At 38.2% G+C, this 21,831-nt stretch overlaps 1 long non-coding RNA gene across 1 annotated transcript; it reads right to left on the bottom strand.

Annotated features, from left to right (window-relative positions):
• Positions 1-5,671: 5,671 nt before the first annotated feature.
• LOC129888288 (uncharacterized) lies at positions 5,672-20,306 on the bottom strand. Its single transcript, XR_008766617.1, has 3 exons — positions 17,360-20,306; positions 15,044-15,235; positions 5,672-5,780 (listed from the first exon to the last, which is right to left on the bottom strand). It is a non-coding gene; the product is annotated as an uncharacterized LOC129888288 (long non-coding RNA).
• Between the last annotated feature and the right edge of the window lie 1,525 nt (positions 20,307-21,831).

Genomic DNA, 21,831 nt, shown 5'->3' with positions numbered 1-21,831 from the left:
ATTTAACATAGAGGTAATGCAAGTATTAACAACCTTAGACTTTTCAGCAACTTTGACTACCCACGAGTATTCATAACATTCATCCCTTCGCTCGCCTTCTCGGCTAGTTCCTTAACTAGTTAGGATGTTAACGAAAATTGGGCAGCACCTCCCCTACAATGTGCCCTATCCGGATTTCCAATTAGGTCCCTAAGACCTACAGCCAACCAACAACAACAACCTGCAGCATATGTTTAAGCAATTCGCAACAACAATATACAACATAAACTTCAAACGACTTGTTCAAAAATACGATATCACAATAGGGCGTCTAGCCTTTATTTTGTAACGCCTTTAATTATACACAACGAGGGGTCATGTGGCTTCAACCAGCAGCACCATAAACCACTTTAAAACACATTTAGGCCCTGCAACCACACCTCACACCCCTGCAGCAACCACTCACACTAACAACACTTCACTTCGACAACAATTCGACTATAACGACTACAATTTGGATTGCTTCGAACGTTAAACATTGCTATGACATTTTTACACTTCCAGCAGCCTAAAAGGTGTTTAATACACCTTATAACAACACCATAAACTTCAAATTAGAAGGTAAGACCTTACCTCACCCGAAATTGGTCAAAATTCACCAAAGTTGTCAAAACCTGAATTCTGGGCAGGTTACTGTCTCGTATTGTCCCTTAGTTTCGAAGGGCTAATTGACGGAAACAGGATTTGTGTTCTCAATGAAAGTTATAGACATGTGTCTCAAGGTCGCATACCATTTAGAATCATCCCTACAGCAATGTTTTACAAAGAGATATGCCCAAAATACCAACAGCAGTCTGTGTAGGATTTCCAAAACGAAATCTGGGCAGCACCTACCCCATACTTCATCACCCTTTTTCGAGCTGATAAAAGAAACACTGGGTTTCAGAGGCTAAACGAAAGTTATATACCTATGAAATAGCTTTCCAAAACATCTTGAATCACTTGAAACGGAACTATACAGAAGGAGTTATGATAGTATTAGTAACAACAGTCCTCTTTAAAAACGGGTTCTTCAATCCGTGGCTGCCTAGCTTTCTCTCTTTCTCTCACGTTTTCTCTCAACTTCCTTGGCTGATTTTTGGATAATGAACAAGTTAAGAGTCACATAATGCATATATATACACCTTTTTAGAAGGTTCCACGTGGCAGCCTCCTAGGGTGCCACCTCAACTTATTCGGCCAGTCACATGCTGCCATGTGGCAGTGTGGGTCCCACCTAGGTGTGTCACCTACCTGCTTGTCACCTGCTTGCTTTGCTTTCATAAGTTCGGAAACTAGTTTTTGCTCCCTTTGGTAGGTTTGTCATCTCACTTTATTTTAAGAGCCTATGTAATCCGTGCTATGTAGGCTTGGTATGTCCTCCAGTAGCTCAAGTATATAAGACTTTTACATTTATAACTTACGTAGTTAAATCGAGTCCTATGACTCGTTACTTGGGCTCCAATTCCTTCCGAATTCTTATGACTCTATCTCCAACCTCCCTTCTCGCGAGGTATCACAATCTTCTTTCCTTAGAGTTGTTTGATAGTGTCATAGCTTATCCGTCTCTCATGATAGTGTCTGAGGAACTTAAGAAGACGTTCCGAGCTCAAGAGTGCGGGGTGTAACATCCTTCCCCCCTTTAGAACATTCGTCCCCGAATGTTGAATTAAACTTTTATTAAGACTTTATACGGATCATAGGGAGATGCCTTTCTACTGGAATGACATACATTTTCATACAAGTAATTAATATACGAGTTCCAAGACTGGGGCTATCCGTAGACATCGGGAATAGGTACGGACACTTGTGTTTCATGTCCTTTTCAACCTCCCAGTTTATGTCTTCACGATTCTTATTCCGCCACAGTACCTTGATGGAAACTATGTCCTTAGTTCGCAACCCGTTTACTCTGCTGATCCCGGATGGAGATAGGTTGCCCCTCGTAGGATAACTCCCTGTTATGTGGACCTCCTCCACGGGAAATATTCTGGGAGCGTTGTTCCCATTCTTACGGAGCATTGATCTGTGAAAAATGAATGTATTGTTTCAAATCGGACGATAGGTCCCACTCATAGGCAACTTTATCTATTCTAAAAATGCCTTGCGAAGGATCATTGTATCCCCTTCTTGTCGACTTTAGGCTGCTAATCGATATCTTGTCCCGAAATAAGATTTACTTTATCAATAATTTAATGGATCACATCTGGGCCTGTCCCTTAATCGAAGGGCAAAATGTCATACTAAGATTCATCTGGGTTCCTCAATCCCTTTCGAAATGATTTCCAGCAGTTAGCTGTAAATTGAACTTTTCTATCTGAGATAATAGATGTGGGACTCCGTGAAATCGTATTGTGTCCCTACTATGTCATTTCGCAGAACCCTCAGCTGAATATGCCTTTCTAACTGGAGGGGAACAGGTTTATTCTGTCAGCCCATCTACCATAGCCCGTATGAACTTCCAGTTCCTTAGAATGCGAGGTCAGCTCGTACTATAATACATATTAACTGCTTTCCACCTCTGAGTCGGGGTTTCCATTCCCTGAGATAGGTTATCAGACTGCTGATGCTTCTTTTAACTTAAGCTATTGTACAACTCCTCTTAATCTAACTTGTAATACCTTAGGTATGCTATCTTTCTCTTTTACTCAGATCTTTTCTCCAGTTTTCTTACCATACATCATATTGTAATCCTTACATAAACGTGTGTATGGACATAGAGCAGTCCAGAAAATTCCTTAGCGTTGCTATACTAGTGGCTTACCTCCTTTAGTCGAGGTCAAGGCTCCACTATGGTTCTTGTCCTTAATACCGATTATATCTGAATAGTTCTGCCTCGAACCATCTTACACTTTTCCTGAATAGATTCTAAATATGGCAATTACATTGTTATTACTGACTTCCTTTTATCGAGTAATCATTTGACCTCGCTCTTAGTATGCCAATATTCGTGAGCTGCACAACTATTCTTGTGCCATTTTTACGAGGTGCATTGTATTTCAGTCATAATCTTTTATGCTCTTAGCTTACTCTGTTCTATATGTGTCGTTGTACTAACCCGCTTTTATAATCTCTTTTTGTCATACTTGTTTTGTTCTCTTTCTCACTTCCCAGGGGGTCACCCATCCCAGTGCTACTCTCATTCGAGCACGCTTAACTTCGGAGTTTTGATGAAATCCGGTGCATTAGTTTGGGTATGATCACGTACATCCCTTATGGGGTCTCGTTTGACGTTTAAGCGTCCCCATTTACATGCGATAACATCAGTTGATTTTCTTTTACGCTTGTACTTATTTTGTCCACTTCCCCCCTTTAGGGTGTACCTATGTCATTCTCCGTATATCTTCAGCTATTTACACGCGAATGATTCTATTCCAACATATTTAACGGGCTGCATCATATCTACACCTTCTGTTAAATCATCCCCACGTTAGGTTGCCTTTCTAGGAAACCCTAGCACAACCGTAGGGTGCTTTAATATTTGGAATATCTCGAATCGAGTCTCATCTAATGATTGATACTCGAGTAGTATCCGTAATGTAGCAGTGCATTCAAAGCCACATTCCATTCATCCAAACCAGTAATTAGGGAGGACTCATAATTGGTGCACATTCCCCACTCGAGTGTACTTATACTTTAATGACTCATGTTTCGAGCTTCGTCATTATACTAACTTTATTCCAGTGGATACCACTAATCATTAGAGTGGAGTCACGTGTACACCATACTTCTTTACGCCTCTTGAGCTTGCACCTTTGTCGTGTGCCTAAGGCTCATTTCTAATCCTACTTTAAACCATATTAACTTCGTTGCAATAGGGGCCTTGTCTTATTACTCTTTCATCATACTATACCTTCAATTCGTAACTGTCTATCTCCCTTTTTGTTCGGTACTTATACTTAATTAATCGCATCTATCTTGAGTGCCTCTATTAGAACTTCTATATTATTCCTTCAACTCATTTCCATTTTGGGTTGGGCATAAGGAATTCCATATTACCCTTTATTTCCTTGCACTAGCCATCCTTTTCGTCATCATATAACCTTTATTCGAAACTTTCCTTATGGAACTTGATAAATCTTCCTTATTTGTTCCATAGCTTGCTTTTCCGTTCCACACCTATCTTTACATTCCATTTACATGGACCACATCATACCTTCTAGTTAATTCCTTACTAAGTTTTGCTTATTCTAATAATGGTTTTTGTTATGTTTACCTGGTACCTTGTTCGCATTCAGACCCATAGTATAATACCGCTTGACTTTCTTCACGATTCTTACTATGGGTTACTTACCCTTCTTAGCTAGTCTTGTCCTTAATGTCTCACAAGCTATCTTATTAACACTTCATATCCGTCACAATTCTCTTCCCTTTGTACTCTTGTCTTACTCTTGTCTTAACCATACTATTACTTCCTTCAACTATCACCTGTCATAGTTTATCCCTATGTATCAATTTAGGCAATGCCTTACTATCTCATTTTATCTCGATCTATCATTCCTCTCTGAGTCATTTTCTTTGGCTTATAGTTCCTTTCTAACTTATTCTACTATTCCAGTATCGTCCTCCTAGTTTCTATTGCCATTAACTCAGCAATTAACTTATTTCTCGAGGTTAGCCATACTTGTTTAGTCAAATCTCATCATTGTTGCGAGGACAACCTTTCAAGACATACTATAGCCCTATATCTCATTCTCCTCTTATTTCTAGGAAAATTTGGGCAGAGTTTCCTCTGTATTTCTTACTATCTCAACACCTGCACGCAGAAAATACCAAGAATGCCTCACAGGGCACACATATATACATTCATATTGTATAACATCTCAGCCACACAGGGCACACATATATAGTCATATCACCTCACATCGCAGCTACACAGGGTGCCCACAATTAACAATATGGAAATGAACTTACCTGTTATGTCTACTCGAGCTGCACCTGTTATACTTTCCTATTTACCTTTCCTTTCACTTTTCAATTGTATCTGTCAATCGCATTTCAATACCTTACCTGACATAGGGTTTTCGTGCCTTTGCTTACCTGCGTGCTTTGTAACATCCAATATTGTCAGTTACTTTCTTCTATCGGCGTTGTCTTCCAGCTAAAATCGCAGGTTAGTATGAGGAATTTCATTTCCTATAGCTTAGCTCTATCGCACGATCTTAGATTTGAAAGAAAGTAACATCCTAAATGTCCTGTAGCCTCTTGTCTATAGATGTGGTGCACAACACACCGATAAACAAGACTCTACTAGACATGGTCTGTAGACATTCCAAGGACGAACTGCTGTGATACCACTTCTGTCACGACCCAACCCCGTAGGCCGCAACTGGGGTCCGACCTGGACCCTCTTATGCGTATTTATCAACTACACTTAAGTTGAACCGTGTGTGATGTGATACTATATACAAAACCCCCAATAGTTTAAAACTTTTTCATGTACATGTAGCCTCTTTCATTTGTATCATATCATGAAAGGACATGCGAGCCGACAAGGCTGCTATAACAAAAACATTCACAACATATCGAATAGGCAACATCAAAACTAACTCACAAACAACCCACATATACATATGTCTACAGACCTCTAAGAATAGTAACAACAACATATGGCGGGACAAGGCCCCCTCTGTACCCCTAAATGTACAAATATATACATTAAGTGACCAACATCAAAATTTAGGCTCCAGAACAGTGAAGCACTTCCGACACAGCTGAGAGGAACTCCTACGCTGATGGATCTCCAGAATAAACATCTGTACCTGCGGGCATGAAACGCAGCCCCCCGAGAAAAGGGGGGTCAGTACGATATATATACTGAGTATGTAAAGCATAACACATCGTAACTGAGATCATAACTAAAATAGGGATGCAGGGGACAAGTATAATAACTAAATGAATTACTGTACCTGCACCTTAGGACACGTAAATCATACACATCATCATATGCTGTGCCCGGCCCTCTAGTGAACTCGGTGTTATAATCACTTCTTCATAATCACATATCATCATATCATAATGCATTTCATTTCATCATATCATCGTATACGGTATCATACCATCGTATACGGTATCATCTTATCATGTATATCATCGTATCACACCCGATTCATTGCGGGGCTCAGGGTCACAATGTATTGCTTTAATCTCATATGCATGCCTACATAAAGTATCCGGCCCTTTTGTGAGGGACTCGGTGAATGGAGTGGTGTACGTCTATAGCGTACCATCATAATATACATATGTACCCGGCCCTCTAAGGAGGGACTCGGTGTTCCTTCCTTATTTCACCGCATATACTATCATATTATAGCCGGCCCGGGACTCGGTGAATAATCGTATCGTCATAACATATAACATATATCACACCTCACGTACGGCATCGTCTCCTCGTGCGTAGAACTATACACATCCGGCCCGGGACGCGGTGAAAGAAGTAGTAACACTGTGCACGATAACATATCCCGGCCCATCGTGGGACTCGAGGAAGGATGGGTTACAGTATGCACGAGTAGAATAGTGAGAAACCATATGCAACTAAGTCATTATCTAAGACTCGATGAAACAGTCAAGTGAACCGTCACCTGAAGATTGGGGAGTAATTATCCGAGGTATCCCTTTAGATGTCATTAGGGCTTACATCAGTTAGGGCCTCAAGAATTATAGACATGCATCCAGACAATGCCATATAGCTTATGCAATCAGAAACATGGTTTATGCAATCAAAGACACAGTTATGCAATCAGAGACACAATTATGTAATCAGAAACACAATTTATCTAGTCAAAGACTCAACTCATGCAATCAACGGCATTTATCATTTCAGAGCCTCTAAAAAGAGGAGCTGGTACCTCTACTTTCTATTCATTATATAGCAGGCTCGAGAATAGTAGTTTGACTACTTTCAAACTCTTAATGTTCAGGAGTGACTACAAGTCACGAGTTACAATCAGAGCTCATAAATGGAATTACCTCTAAACCTATATCATATACCATTTCACTTAAAGTTAAGCCATTCCAAAGGAAGAAGAAATAGGCTTTACATATACTAATTTTCATCACATAGAAGACTAAAAGGCAATGACTCAGCTATTACAGAAGTTTTAATATCAAGAAGTAAACAAGAGTCTCGACTCATACTCAGGGCTTTACAAATGGATTGAATCCCAAATATCGTATACATATCATTCATAACTTATATCTAAGACATGCCAAAAGGAAAGAAGAATAGTTATACATATCTATTCTAAAAACACGCCAAAAGAAAACTTCACATACCTTGTATGGACTTCTCTTAATCACGTCCTCGTCGTTGTCCTTGAAACCTATTTAACATAGAGGTAATGCAAGTATTAACAACCTTAGACTTTTCAGCAACTTTGACTACCCACGAGTATTCATAACATTCATCCCTTCGCTCGCCTTCTCGGCTAGTTCCTTAACTAGTTAGGATGTTAACGAAAATTGGGCAGCACCTCCCCTACAATGTGCCCTATCCGGATTTCCAATTAGGTCCCTAAGACCTACAGCCAACCAACAACAACAACCTGCAGCATATGTTTAAGCAATTCGCAACAACAATATACAACATAAACTTCAAACGACTTATTCAAAAATACGATATCACAATAGGGCGTCTAGCCTTTATTTTGTAACGCCTTTAATTATACACAACGAGGGGTCATGTGGCTTCAACCAGCAGCACCATAAACCACTTTAAAACACATTTAGGCCCTGCAACCACACCTCACACCCCTGCAGCAACCACTCACACTAACAACACTTCACTTCGACAACAATTCGACTATAACGACTACAATTTGGATTGCTTCGAACGTTAAACATTGCTATGACATTTTTACACTTCCAGCAGCCTAAAAGGTGTTTAATACACCTTATAACAACACCATAAACTTCAAATTAGAAGGTAAGACCTTACCTCACCCGAAATTGGTCAAAATTCACCAAAGTTGTCAAAACCTGAATTCTGGGCAGGTTACTGTCTCGTATTGTCCCTTAGTTTCGAAGGGCTAATTGACGGAAACAGGATTTGTGTTCTCAATGAAAGTTATAGACATGTGTCTCAAGGTCGCATACCATTTAGAATCATCCCTATAGCAATGTTTTACAAAGAGATATGCCCAAAATACCAACAGTAGTCTGTGTAGGATTTCCAAAACGAAATCTGGGCAGCACCTACCCCATACTTCATCACCCTTTTTCGAGCTGATAAAAGAAACACTAGGTTTCAGAGGCTAAACGAAAGTTATATACCTATGAAATAGCTTTCCAAAACATCTTGAATCACTTGAAACGGAACTATACAGAAGGAGTTATGATAGTATTAGTAACAACAGTCCTCTTTAAAAACGGGTTCTTCAATCCGTGGCTGCCTAGCTTTCTCTCTTTCTCTCACGTTTTCTCTCAACTTCCTTGGCTGATTTTTGGATAATGAACAAGTTAAGAGTCACATAATGCATATATATACACCTTTTTAGAAGGTTCCACGTGGCAGCCTCCTAGGGTGCCACCTCAACTTATTCGGCCAGTCACATGCTGCCATGTGGCAGTGTGGGTCCCACCTAGGTGTGTCACCTACCTGCTTGTCACCTGCTTGCTTTGCTTTCATAAGTTCGGAAACTAGTTTTTGCTCCCTTTGGTAGGTTTGTCATCTCACTTTATTTTAAGAGCCTATGTAATCCGTGCTATGTAGGCTTGGTATGTCCTCCAGTAGCTCAAGTATATAAGACTTTTACATTTATAACTTACGTAGTTAAATCGAGTCCTATGACTCGTTACTTGGGCTCCAATTCCTTCCGAATTCTTATGACTCTATCTCCAACCTCCCTTCTCGCGAGGTATCACAATCTTCTTTCCTTAGAGTTGTTTGATAGTGTCATAGCTTATCCGTCTCTCATGATAGTGTCTGAGGAACTTAAGAAGACGTTCCGAGCTCAAGAGTGCGGGGTGTAACAGTTATGCCCAAAATACAGAAATTGTATCATTTTCATTAAGAATTGGAACATCATATACAACGTTTTTAGGGGGTGTTACATTATCTCCTTCTTGGGAACATTCATCCTCGAATGAGGAAAGACTTATCTTGAGTAGAGTAGAGTGTAAACCAACAATCCATCATTTATGCAATGGTACAATTTAAAACATAGTTCGAAACATATTTCATAATTTTGCAAGCATATGACAAGAAAAGTTGAAATGCAAGGATTTCAAGTAATTGATCAAGGACAACTTAATACCTTAGGTTTGGGTAGAGGAAAAAAGATGAGGGTATCTATTAATCATATCCACTTCCACTTCCCATGTAGCACTTTCGATTTGTTGATTCCTTCAAAGGACTTTAACAGATGTAACTTCTTTGTTCTTCAATCTCTTAACTTGCCAGTCCAAAATTTCAACCGTAACTTCTCCATGGTTGGTGAGGTGAACCTCTTTTTAACGAAAAACCCTTTTCCAGAGCTGCTTTTGAATAAAATAACTTCCTCATTAAGATTTGGTGTCTCATATGAATTGTTGTTCTAGAAGTCTAGTTTCATGTCGTGTAAGAATTAACCAATTTGGATCATCCTGCAGTGATATATGATTTTTCTTCTAGAAATACTCCATTTTATTACAACACCATATCTTGCAACAAATAATTTATTTGACCTACTTACCTCCAAAACATAAAATATGGCCTTCCCAAAAGTTTTAGGTAATGATGTTGGTGTTATTTAGAAATTTGAACCAACTAATTTGGACCAATTTATGAAATGTTATGCCCAAAATATAGAAGCTGTATCATTTTCATTGAGAATTGGAACATCATATACACTGTGTTTAGGGGATGTTATATTATCTCCTCTTTGAGAACATTCATCCTCAAATGAGGAAAGACTTAGCTTGAGTAAGTAGAGTGTAAACCAACAACCCATCATTAATGCAATGGTACAATTTAAAACATCGTTCTAAACATAATTCATAATTTTGCAAGCATATGACAAGAAAAGTTGAAATGCAAGGATTTCAAGTAATTGATCAAGGACAACTTAATACCTTAGGTTTGGGTAGAGGAAAAAAGATAAGGGTATCTATTAATCATATCCACTTCCACTTCCCATGTAGCACTTTCGATTTGTTGATTCCTTCAAAGGACTTTAACAGATGTAACTTCTTTGTTATTCAATCTCTTAACTTGCCAGTCCAAAATTTCAACCGTAACTTCTTCATAGGTCAGGTTTTCTTCAACATTCACTACTCTCAAAGGAACAATGGAACTAGGACCACCCACACATTTTCTCAACATAGATACATGAAACACCCGATGAACCATGTCCATTTCCAATGGTAACTCCAACTCATATGCAACCTTGTCAACACGTCTCACGATTCTATAAGGCCCTATATACTTAGGGCTCAATTTCCCTTTCTCACCAAACTGAACCACACCCTTCATGGGTGAAACCTTCAGATACACCCAATCATCCACATTAAACTCAAGATCATTTCTTCTAGTGTCGCAATAGGAATTTTGACGACTATGAGCCATTTTCAACCTTTCTCTAATGATGTTCACCTTCTCTAAAGAGTGGTAACTATTATTGTAGGCAAACTCGATGAGCGGTAGATGATCATCCCAATTTTCTTTAAACTCCAACACACAAGCCCTTAACATATCTTCTAGTATTTGAATCATCCTTTAGGCTTGCCCATCTGTTTGAGGATGGAATGTGGTGCTCAATTTTACCTTAGTACCAAGGCTCTTTTGAAACGATCTCCAAAAGTGAGAAGTGAATTATGTACCACGATCCAAAATAATGGATAACAGCACACCATGAAACCTCACCAACTCCTGAATAAACAACTTCGCATAGTCTTCGGCACTATAGGAAGTCTTAACCGATAGGAAGTGAGCCGACTTAGTCATTCTATCAACAATTACCCAAATCAAATCATGACGCTTCCGGGTATGAGGCAAACCCACTCCAAAATCCATATTCACATCTTCCCACTTCCAAGTAGGAATTTTAATATCTTGGGCTAGGCCACCCGACCTTTGATGTTCGGCCTTTACTTGTTGGCAATTCGTACATTCGGACACAAACCTTGCTATGTCCTTCTTCATACTACCCTACAAATAGAACTCTTTTAAGTCTCGGTACATTTCGTCGAATCAGAATAAATGGAGTATGTAGTATTATGAGCCTCCATCAAGATCTAACTCCTTAGGCCATCAACATTCGGAACACATAGCCGACCTTGGTAGTATAGCACCCCTCTGCCCCTTAGGAAAAGACTTCTATCTTCTTTTCCTTCACCAATTTTTTTAACCCGATAAACATTCGATCAAGATCTTTCTTTGATTTAACATCCACCATGAAAGAGGATTCAGACCAATTTTGAACAACCATACCACCATCATCAGTACCACACAACTTGAACCATAATCTAGCCAACCAGTGAACATCTTTCACCAACTCCCTCTTTTCTTCATCCACATGGACCATACTCCCCATAGACACTTTACTAAGTGCATCGGCAACCACATTGTCTTTACCCGGATGATAGTGCACACTCATATCATAGTCCTTAAGGAGTTCTAGCCACCTCCTTTGCCTTAGATTAAGGTCCTTTTGGGTGAACACATATTAAAGACTTTTATGATCGGTATACACATCCACATGCACCCCATAGAGGTAATGCCTCCAAATCTTCAGAGCAAAAACAACAGCCACCAATTCAAGGTCATGGGTAGGATAGTTACGCTGATGCACCTTTAATTGTCTAGAAGCATAGGCTCTAGCCTTTTCTTTTTGCATTAAGACATAACCTAAATCAATCTTTGAAGCATCACAATAAATTACAAACCCTTCTAATCCTTCTGGTAGAGTAAAAATAGGAGTAGAGGTAAGTCGATCTTTCAAGGTTTGGAAACTCTTCTCACACTCATCCGTCCATTTGAATTTGGTTTTCTTTTGGATCAATTTCATCATAAGAGATGAGATAGAATAAAACCGTTTGACGAACCTTCTATAGTACCTATCTAGACCCAAGAAGCTCCTAATGTCTGAAGGAGACAACGGTCTAGGCCAATTATTGACTGCCTCCATTTTCTTAGGATCAACCTTGATCCCATCACCGAACACTACGTGACCAAGAAATGCCACCTCCTTCAACCAAAATTCACACTTACTAAATTTTGCAAACAATTTCCTATCTCTGAATGTTTGAAGCACAACTCTCAAGTGATTTTTATGTTCTTCTTCATCCCAAGAGTAAATCAAAATATCATCAATGAAGAACACCATAAAAGTATCAAGGTAAGGTTTGAATTCCCTATTCATCAAGTCCATGAATGCCGTCGATGGATTCGTCAACCTAGAACTCATCACCACAAACTAAAAGTGACCATACCATTTTGGAAAGTCATTTTGGGAATGTCACACTCCCTCACCCGTAGTTGGTGATAGCCGGACTGAAGTTCGATCTTGGAGAAGTGACTTGCCCCTTGCAATTGATCAAATAAGTCATCTATTCTAGGGAGTGGGTACTTGTTCTTAATAGTCATCTTATTTAATTACCGGTAGTCTATGCACATTTGAAGCGACCCATCCTTCTTTCTCACAAATAACATGGGAGCACCCATGGTGAAATACTTGGTCTTATGAACCCTTTTTCTAACAAGTCCTTTTATTGTTCCTTCAACTCTTTCAATTCTGCTGGGGACATTCGTTAATGAGGAATAGAGATAGGTTGGATATCGGGGGGATACCGATACCAAAATCAACTTCCCTTTTGGGAGAGACACCGAGAAGGTCATCAGAAAAGACATTAGGGAACTCATTGACTATGGGAACCCACTCAAGAGGACGACTTTCAGAGTCGACATCCCTAACCCTCACAATATTGTAAATACAACCCTTAAAAATCATTTTTCGGGTCTTAATATAAGATATAAACTTACCCTTCACCACTGAAACACGACCCTCCTATTCAATAATGGACTCATTTGGAAATTAGAATTTCACTCAACGAGTCCTACAATCTATGGAAGCATAAGATGCATGTAACTAATCCATCCCAAGAATGACATCAAAATCTACCATGTCAAGCTCAATAAGATCACAAGGAATAACTTTATGCAAGATAGACATGGGACAAACCCTATAGACCATTCTAGCAATAACTGACTCACCAATGGGGGTAGGCACCAAATAGGGCTCTAATAATATTTCGGGTGACACATCAAATCTATTAGAAAGGAATGGAGTAACAAATGATAAATTTTCACCCGAATCTAATAGTGCATACACATCAAAAGCAAATACCTTTAACATACTGATAATGACATTGGGTGCGTCCTCAACCTCTTGTCTCTCATGTAAGGCGTAGAAGTGGTTGATGTGTTGGACACCTCCTTGGGCTTGTTGACCATGAGAAATTTGGCCTTGAGGCCTACCACACCATCTCTACAATCCCTAACATGATGGCCTAGCTTGCCATATTTAAAGCATGTATTGAAGCCGACTAAGCATTCCCCTTTGTGAGTCCTTCCACACTTCTTGCAAGAGGGGAAAGTATGGGCACCAACATTCTCTCTTAGAACCATTGGGTTAGAAACCTTGTCCTTATTGAACCTTGGAGGAGGAGTATTGGTGGAACCTTGTCCCACAAACCGTTGCCCACCTTGGCCTTTGCCATAGTTATAATAACCGGACCTTTGAGGGTTAAACCCTCCACCATTTACTCTAGCCTTTTTGAACTCCCTTGATCTCTCTCTCAGCTTCTCTTATTTAGTTTGTTCTGAGTAAGTCATTAATCGAGAGATGTGCATCTCCTTGACCAACATGTACGTTTTGCACTTCTTGGAAACCAAGCTTGAGAGATCAGAAATAAACTTGCTCATCCTAGCTCTTGGGTTAGAAACCATGAAGGGAGCATACTTTGACAACTTAGTGAATTTGAGAGCATACTTCCTTACGCTTATACTTCCTTGATGGAGGTTAATGAACTCTTGGATTTTGGCCTCCCTTAGCTCCAATAGGAAGAAGTGGTATAGGAAGGCAACTTTGAACTCTTCCCATCCTATTGGCCCCATTTTTTTATCGCTCTCAATAACCCATTGTTCGTACCACACTCGAGCCACACCTTTGAGTTGATAGGCCACTAGCTCGGCCTTCTTATTTGGTGGCACACCCATGATAGCCACAATCTGTTATACCTCATCAATGAACTCTATAGGGTCCTCATCTAGTTTAGAACCATTGAACTCAGGTGGATTCATCCTTTGGAAATCCTGAATCCTAGAGGCCGAATTTTGCATATGGGGAGGAGGAACACCTTGATGACCTTATTTGGCTACGACTTGAGTCAACAAAGAAATGATATTTCAAAACTTGACATGGGTTACCCCTTCCTCATGATGTGGGGCATTGGGAACAGGAGGAGCTTGGTCCTTATTATCAGCCCTTGCTCTTGAAGGTGCTTTTCCATGAGTCATTATCTAAAGAACATGAAATAGGTAGTTAGTTAAAGGAAAGCTTATGACACTCTAAGGCATGATATGAATTTGAAAGAAGTGAAATTTTTTCTAAACGTCCCATAGTCTCCTATTCATAGTTATGGCACGCTTCACAATAATGTACAAGATCCTATTTGACACGATATGTTGGACTCCGAGGATCATTCAAAACCTCAGGCTCTGGTACCAAGTTTTTCACGACCCAAGCCTAGGGCCTAGACGTGACATGACGAATGAGGAACCCTAAAGTACCTTAAACAAGCCTCTTAACATTCTTTTAGCCTATCATAGATAATGACAATAAATAAATAAGCGAAAATCATAATAGTAAATCTTCAACTTACATATGTCCAATAATACCTAACCTTTAGATTTGATGGGGCTAAGACAAGTTCCTATCTCACCTCAATCATAATAGAAAGAAATGTCATAGTAAGTGTCTAAAAATCTCAATATATCATAAGTTAGAAAGATAAACAGTATTGTTCCTGAAACATGAAAACTCACCAAAAGTAGTCTTCAAAGAAAATCTCAACTAGCCACGTGGAGGAGAATAAGGAGGAGCACCGGTCTCTACATGGTGATATCATATAGGCAAAAGATTATGCTTGAGTAAGGGGGGCCGAGCTTGAAGAGCGAAGCGAGCCGCGCTAGCCTAGAACCTAGAGTGACGCCCCTCCAGACAAAGCATGTGATAGTCTGACCAAAGGAGCCAACTCTTATCCATGTTAATACTTTGAATGTACTAAGTATGTAAGCAATCATGAACATTAAGGAAATATTAAAACATTTATGTAATATGAAACATAATGCAATGCATGCATAATCAATCATATAGATATCCTTTAAAATATTCATTTTGTGGGAAGATGACCATAACCGATATTTAAGACAATGCTAGCTATTACATGGAATCCAACATAACCCTCTACATTGGCCGGAGAGACTACTTGCCGGGTAGAACTCCGTCAACTTTATTCATTTCTTTAACTTTAACTTTAAGGGCTATTTATGGATCCATTAGCCTAAGCCAACAAGGGCTTCTATGTTGGCACATAGTTAATGAGACAAAGAGTTGCTACTAGGATTCCCTTATCGAATCCCACCACAATGACTCATTCGGTGCTAAGTCAATCTCACGGAATAGTTTAATACTTCAAAATAGTCATAACATATAGCTTGACAATTAAAACATCATATTCGGTAGAATAGCTCATTAAAATATTTGGTAATTCAAATATGCAAGAATTGTCCTTATTTCATAAAGAATCCATCATTCATATCATTTCATCATTCATTCATTTCATAAGACTCCCTTTTGAACATAGATATTGCTTTCGTAAACATTCATTTGGAGTCAAAGATTTTAAGTCAAACTTCATTGAAAACATAGTAAAACTAGGTAGGTTCAAATCACTTCAAATTTAAAACATGTATGTAAATATTTATGCATAAATACTTTGAAATTCATTAATTAAAAATCATGTTTTAAACAACCCACCATGAATTTCAAACATCTTTAAAGAGATAAATAGAGAAAATACTTGCAAACCATCAATTCATATATATGAAATTATGAAAATAGACCAATAATTATTAATTTAACAATGATTCATTCTATTAACCAGAAATAAGAATTACCCATCAAGTGATTTAGTTGAAAGAGTTTTGGACTACATGGGTGGAAAAAAAATTCATGGATAAACATCCACATACTTTAGAGTAAAGATTGAATAGAATTGGGTAAATAAACATAATTTATCATATAATCAAAATACTTTAGACATGAGAGTGGAAAGAATACTCTCATTGAAACCTTATGGAATCCAAAGCATTACTTAGAATCGAAGAACTTAATAAACACTCTTTAATCCTAGCCATTTCTCCTCATCAGAGCGTTTTGTATACTATCCGAAGTATATGAATCACCGAAATAGTATTTTTACACTAAAAAGAACTAAAACTATATTTTGAGAATGATCAAAGGAGTGTATAGAGAGAAGAGTTTTTGAAGAAGCTTGAGGAATAAAATGATGAAATAAGGTGGGTATTTATAGGTGTGAAGGAGGGACCTAATAATAATTAAAATAATTATAGAGAAAAATCTAAAACTTTAATGGAAGATTGTGATGTCATGGGTGATATGAAATGGAGGACTATTGATGTCATGAGTGATGTCAAATGGATCTAGATCTTTCCATGGTTGGTGAGGTGAACCTCTTTTTAACGAAAAACCCTTTTCCAGAGCTGCTTTTGAATAAAATAACTTCCTCATTAAGATTTGGTGTCTCATATGAATTGTTGTTCTAGAAGTCTAGTTTCATGTCGTGTAAGAATTAACCAATTTGGATCATCCTGCAGTGATATATGATTTTTCTTCTAGAAATACTCCATTTTATTACAACACCATATCTTGCAACAAATAATTTATTTGACCTACTTACCTCCAAAACATAAAATATGGCCTTCCCAAAAGTTTTAGGTAATGATGTTGGTGTTATTTAGAAATTTGAACCAGCTAATTTGGACCAATTTATGAAATGTTATGCCCAAAATATAGAAGCTGTATCATTTTCATTGAGAATTGGAACATCATATACACTGTGTTTAGGGGATGTTATATTATCTCCTCTTTGAGAACATTCATCCTCAAATGAGGAAAGACTTAGCTTGAGTAAGTAGAGTGTAAACCAACAACCCATCATTAATGCAATGGTACAATTTAAAACATCGTTCTAAACATAATTCATAATTTTGCAAGCATATGACAAGAAAAGTTGAAATGCAAGGATTTCAAGTAATTGAGCAAGGACAACTTAATACCTTAGGTTTGGGTAGAGGAAAAAAGATGAGGGTATCTCTTAATCATAGCTGCTTCCGCTTCCCATGTAGCACTTTCAATTTGTTGATTCTTTCAAAGGACTTTAACAGATGCAACTTCTTTGTTCCTCAATCTCTTTACTTGCTGGTCAAAAATTTCAACCGTAACTTCTTCATAGGTCAAGTTTTCTTCAACATTCACTACTCTCAATGGATCAATGGAACTAGGATCACCCACACATTTTCTCAACGTAGACACATGGAACACCGGATGAACCATGACAATTTTCAATGGCAACTCCAACTCATATGCAACCTTGTCAACACGTCTCACGATTTTATAAGGCCCTACATACCTAGGGCTCAATTTTCCTTTCTTACCAAATCGAAAAACACCCTTCATGGGTGAAACCTTCAGATATACCCAATCATCCACATTAAACTCAAGATCCTTTCTTGTAGGTCGGAATAGGACTTTTGATGACTATGAGCCATATTCAACCTTTCTCTAATGATATTCACCTTCTCTAAAGCATCAAGTACCAAATCAGGGCCCAACAACGTCATCTCACCTACTTCGAACACACCAATCGGAGATCTATATCGTCTCCCATAAAAGGCCTCAAACGGCTCCATCTCAATACTTCAGTGTAACTATTATTATAGGAAAACTTGATGAGTGGTAGATGATCATCCCAATTTCCTTCAAACTCCAACATACAAGCCTTTAACATATCCTCTAGTATTTGAATTGTCCTTTCGTCTTGCCCATCTGTTTGAGAATGGAATGTAGTGCTTAATTTTACCTTAGTACCGAGGCCCTTTTGAAATGATCTCCAAAAGTGAGAAGTGAATTGGGTACCACGATCCAAGATAAAGGATAGCGGCACACCATGCAACCTCACCAACTCTCGAATAAACAACTTGGCATAGTCTTCGGCATTATAGGAAGTTTTAATCAGTAGGAAGTGAGCTGACTTAGTCATTCTAACAATAATTACCTAAATCGAATAGTGACGCTTCTGGGTATGAGGCAAACCCACTAAAAATCCATATTCATATCTTCCCACTTCCAAGTAGGGATTTCAATGTCTTGGGCTAGGACACCCGACCTTTGATGTTCAGCCTTCATTTATTGGAAATTTGGACATTCAGACATAAACCTTGTTATATCCTTCTTCATGCTACCCCACCAATAGAACTCTTTTAAGTCTCGGTACATTTTCGTTGAACTGGGATGAATGTAGTATGTAGAATTATGAGTCTCCATCAAGATCAAACTCCTTAGGCCATCAACATATGGAACACATAGCCGATCTTGGTAGTATAGCACCTCATCTCTCCCTTGGGAAAACACCTCTATCTTCTTTTCCTTCACCAACTTCTTTAACTCGATAAACATCAGGTCAAGATCTTTCTTTGATTTAACATTCACCACGAAAGAGGATTCAGACCTATTTTGAACAACCATACCATCATCATCAGTACCACACAAATTCACCCCTAATCTAGCCAACTAGTGAACATATTTTACCAACTCCCTCTTCCCTTCATCCACATGGTCCACACTCTCTATAGACACTCAACTAAGTACATCGGCAACCACATTGGCTTTACTCAGATGATAGTGCATACTCATATCATAGTCCTTAAGGAGTTTTAGCCACCTCCTTTGTCTTAGATTAAGGTCTTTTTAGGTGAACACATATTGAAGACTTTTATGATCGGTATACACATCCATACGCACCCCATAGAGGTAATGCCTCTAAATCTTCAGAGAAAAAACAACGGCCGCCAATTCAAGGTCATGAGTAGGGTAGTTATGCTCATGCACCTTTAATTGTCTAGAAGCATTGGCTATGACTTTGGCAGACTTTATCCTTTCTTGAATAATCTTCTCTTTCTCCATTGCTTGATGAACTAAGTTTGGCCCTATCAACTCAAGTTTTCCCACTTCAAATCAACAAATTGGTGATATACATCTCATCTTATAAAGAGCTTTATATGAAGTCATTTGGATGCTCGAATAAAAGCTATTGTTGTAAGAAAATTCAATTTGCGGCAAATGTTCATCCTAATTACCTTTGAAATCGATAACACATGCTCTCAACATATCTTCAAGGGTCTGAATAGTATGCTCTTCTTGACCATCTCTTTGTCGATTGAAGGCGGTGCTAAGATTTGTCTTTCAATCCAAACCTTTAGGGATAGACTTCCAAAATTATGAAGTGAATTGGGTCCCTCTATCTGAGATGATGGACAAGAAAACTTTATGAAATCTGACTCTCTCTCGAATATACAACCTTGGATAATACTCTGTTGAATCCATAGTCTTAATAGGTAAGAAATGGGCTAATGTTTTCATTCTATCCACAATCACCTAAATCAAATCATGTTGTCTGCGAGATTGGGGTAAATTTATAATGAAATCCATGTTGATCATCTCCCACTTCTATTTTGGCAACACTGTATTATAAGCTACACCATAAGGCCTTTGATGCTCAACTCTTAATTATTCGCAATTCGTGCGGCACTTAGATGAAAACTCTATTATGTTTTTCCTCATACCATTCATCTAATAGAGCTCTCTAAAGTAATGGTACATCTTTGTAGAATCCGAATTAATTGAATATCTGGAGCTATGAGCCTCTTCCATAATTCTGTCTCGAAGACCATCAACACTAGAAACACATAACCAACCTTGATATCTCAACACTCCATCTCCCCATTTGGTGAAAGCCATCACTTTCTGCTTATGGACATTATTTTTCAATTAGAGGAGAATAAAATCTTGATCTTACTTTTCTTTTACCTCAACAACCAATAAAGCTCAGCCCTATTTCAAACAATTACTCCTCCCTCAACGGAATCCATAAGACGAACTCCTACTCATGCAAGCCTATGCATTTCCTTGGCTAACTCTTTCTTCTCCTCCTCCACATAAGTAGTGCTCCCCATCAATAATCTGCTAAGAGCATAAGCAATAATATTAGCTTTACCTGAGTGATAGAGAATATTTATTTTATAGTCCTTATATTTTAAGATATTGGTCATGCACCCCATATTCAGATAGACTAAATCCAATTATCATTGTCCATGCATATTTATCATATACTTAGTACATTTTATGTACTAACGCATAGGTTTTGTGTACATTGTATCCTAATATAGGGTCCGATGATCATCACGCTCATCCTCCTACTTGTTGCTAGAGTTGGTTTGTTAATATCACTACTTGATTGGTGATTCCTCATGTTTTGAGGATACAACCAACATGAGTTTACTTTATTTCATCATGATATTATCCTTATTTTCTTTGGGTGAGCTAGGACATGTCTATGCCCCCATCTAAACTAGTAGAGGCATGTTTAAACTATCATGGTTATGTAGTTTCGACTATTCGGACAAATTGCTTTAGTTTCTTTCTTATGAGAGATTTTACTTTGCGACTTATCTTTCACTTTATAATTTCATTCATATAAATACTTACCTTATGTATGTAATATATGCTAAGAGTGTTGGTTTGGAGTCCCTCAGAATTCTAATCGTCATATCACACCTAGGGCCTAGCTTGAGTCGTGACAATAGTCAAAGATTATGGTCTTACATTTATCATCTACATAGTAACATGAGATCACCTTGGATAGTGGGAGATGATTTTATTATTATTTTTTATGCTGAAGAGAATATTAGAGGGCTTCCAGTTTATCCTCAAGAATATGAGGACTTTGCCTTTTGTGTTAATTCTTGTGATATTGTTGATATTAATTTTAAAGGGAGCCCTTTCATTTGGTCGAATGATAGAGCTGATGAAGAGTGCATTTTAAAAAGACTAAATAGAATCATGATTAATCAGGCTTTCCTGGGAATGTATGGTACTATTGATTTGGAGAACCTAGCAAGAAATGGTTCTTGATATTTTAGGTAGAAGATTCTAGTTTGAAAGAGGTTGTTTGGGATGCTTGGAAATCTGTATCATCTAAATACGTGTTTCTGAATTTGAAATTGAGGATGAAGAAGACTAAGATGGTTCTTTCTAAATGGAGTAAAATCACTTTTGGGGATATTTTTAAAAAGTTGGTCATCAATGAAGATATTGTTAGAATCAGGGAGGATTTGATTGAGACATTCCCTACAAAATAAAGCAATCCTAAAACATGCGAAAGCAAAATTGATACAATTTCTAAAATTTGAAGAAGAAATTGAAGACAAAAATCTTGTTTGCTATGGTTTTGTGATGGTGATAGAAATACTAATTTTTTCCACAGTCTAGTGCAAGAAGAAGGAAAAGGTTAACTCTTAAAGTGATATAGAAAAAAAATGGTGACTGTATTGAAGGTAATTCCTTAATTGCAGAAGACGCTGCTGCCTTTTTTCAAGATCAGTTTGCAGAAATCTCTGAAACAACCATAGACTCATTATTAGAGCATGCGCCTAAAATGGTGACTACAGAAGATAATTCTCTATTAAATCTT

Source organism: Solanum dulcamara, chromosome 5 (genome assembly GCF_947179165.1).
Source record: "Solanum dulcamara chromosome 5, daSolDulc1.2, whole genome shotgun sequence".
Taxonomy (NCBI): domain Eukaryota; kingdom Viridiplantae; phylum Streptophyta; class Magnoliopsida; order Solanales; family Solanaceae; genus Solanum; species Solanum dulcamara.
Note: the sequence above shows the minus strand (reverse complement) of the source record. Positions and strands in the feature narration are given on the sequence as shown.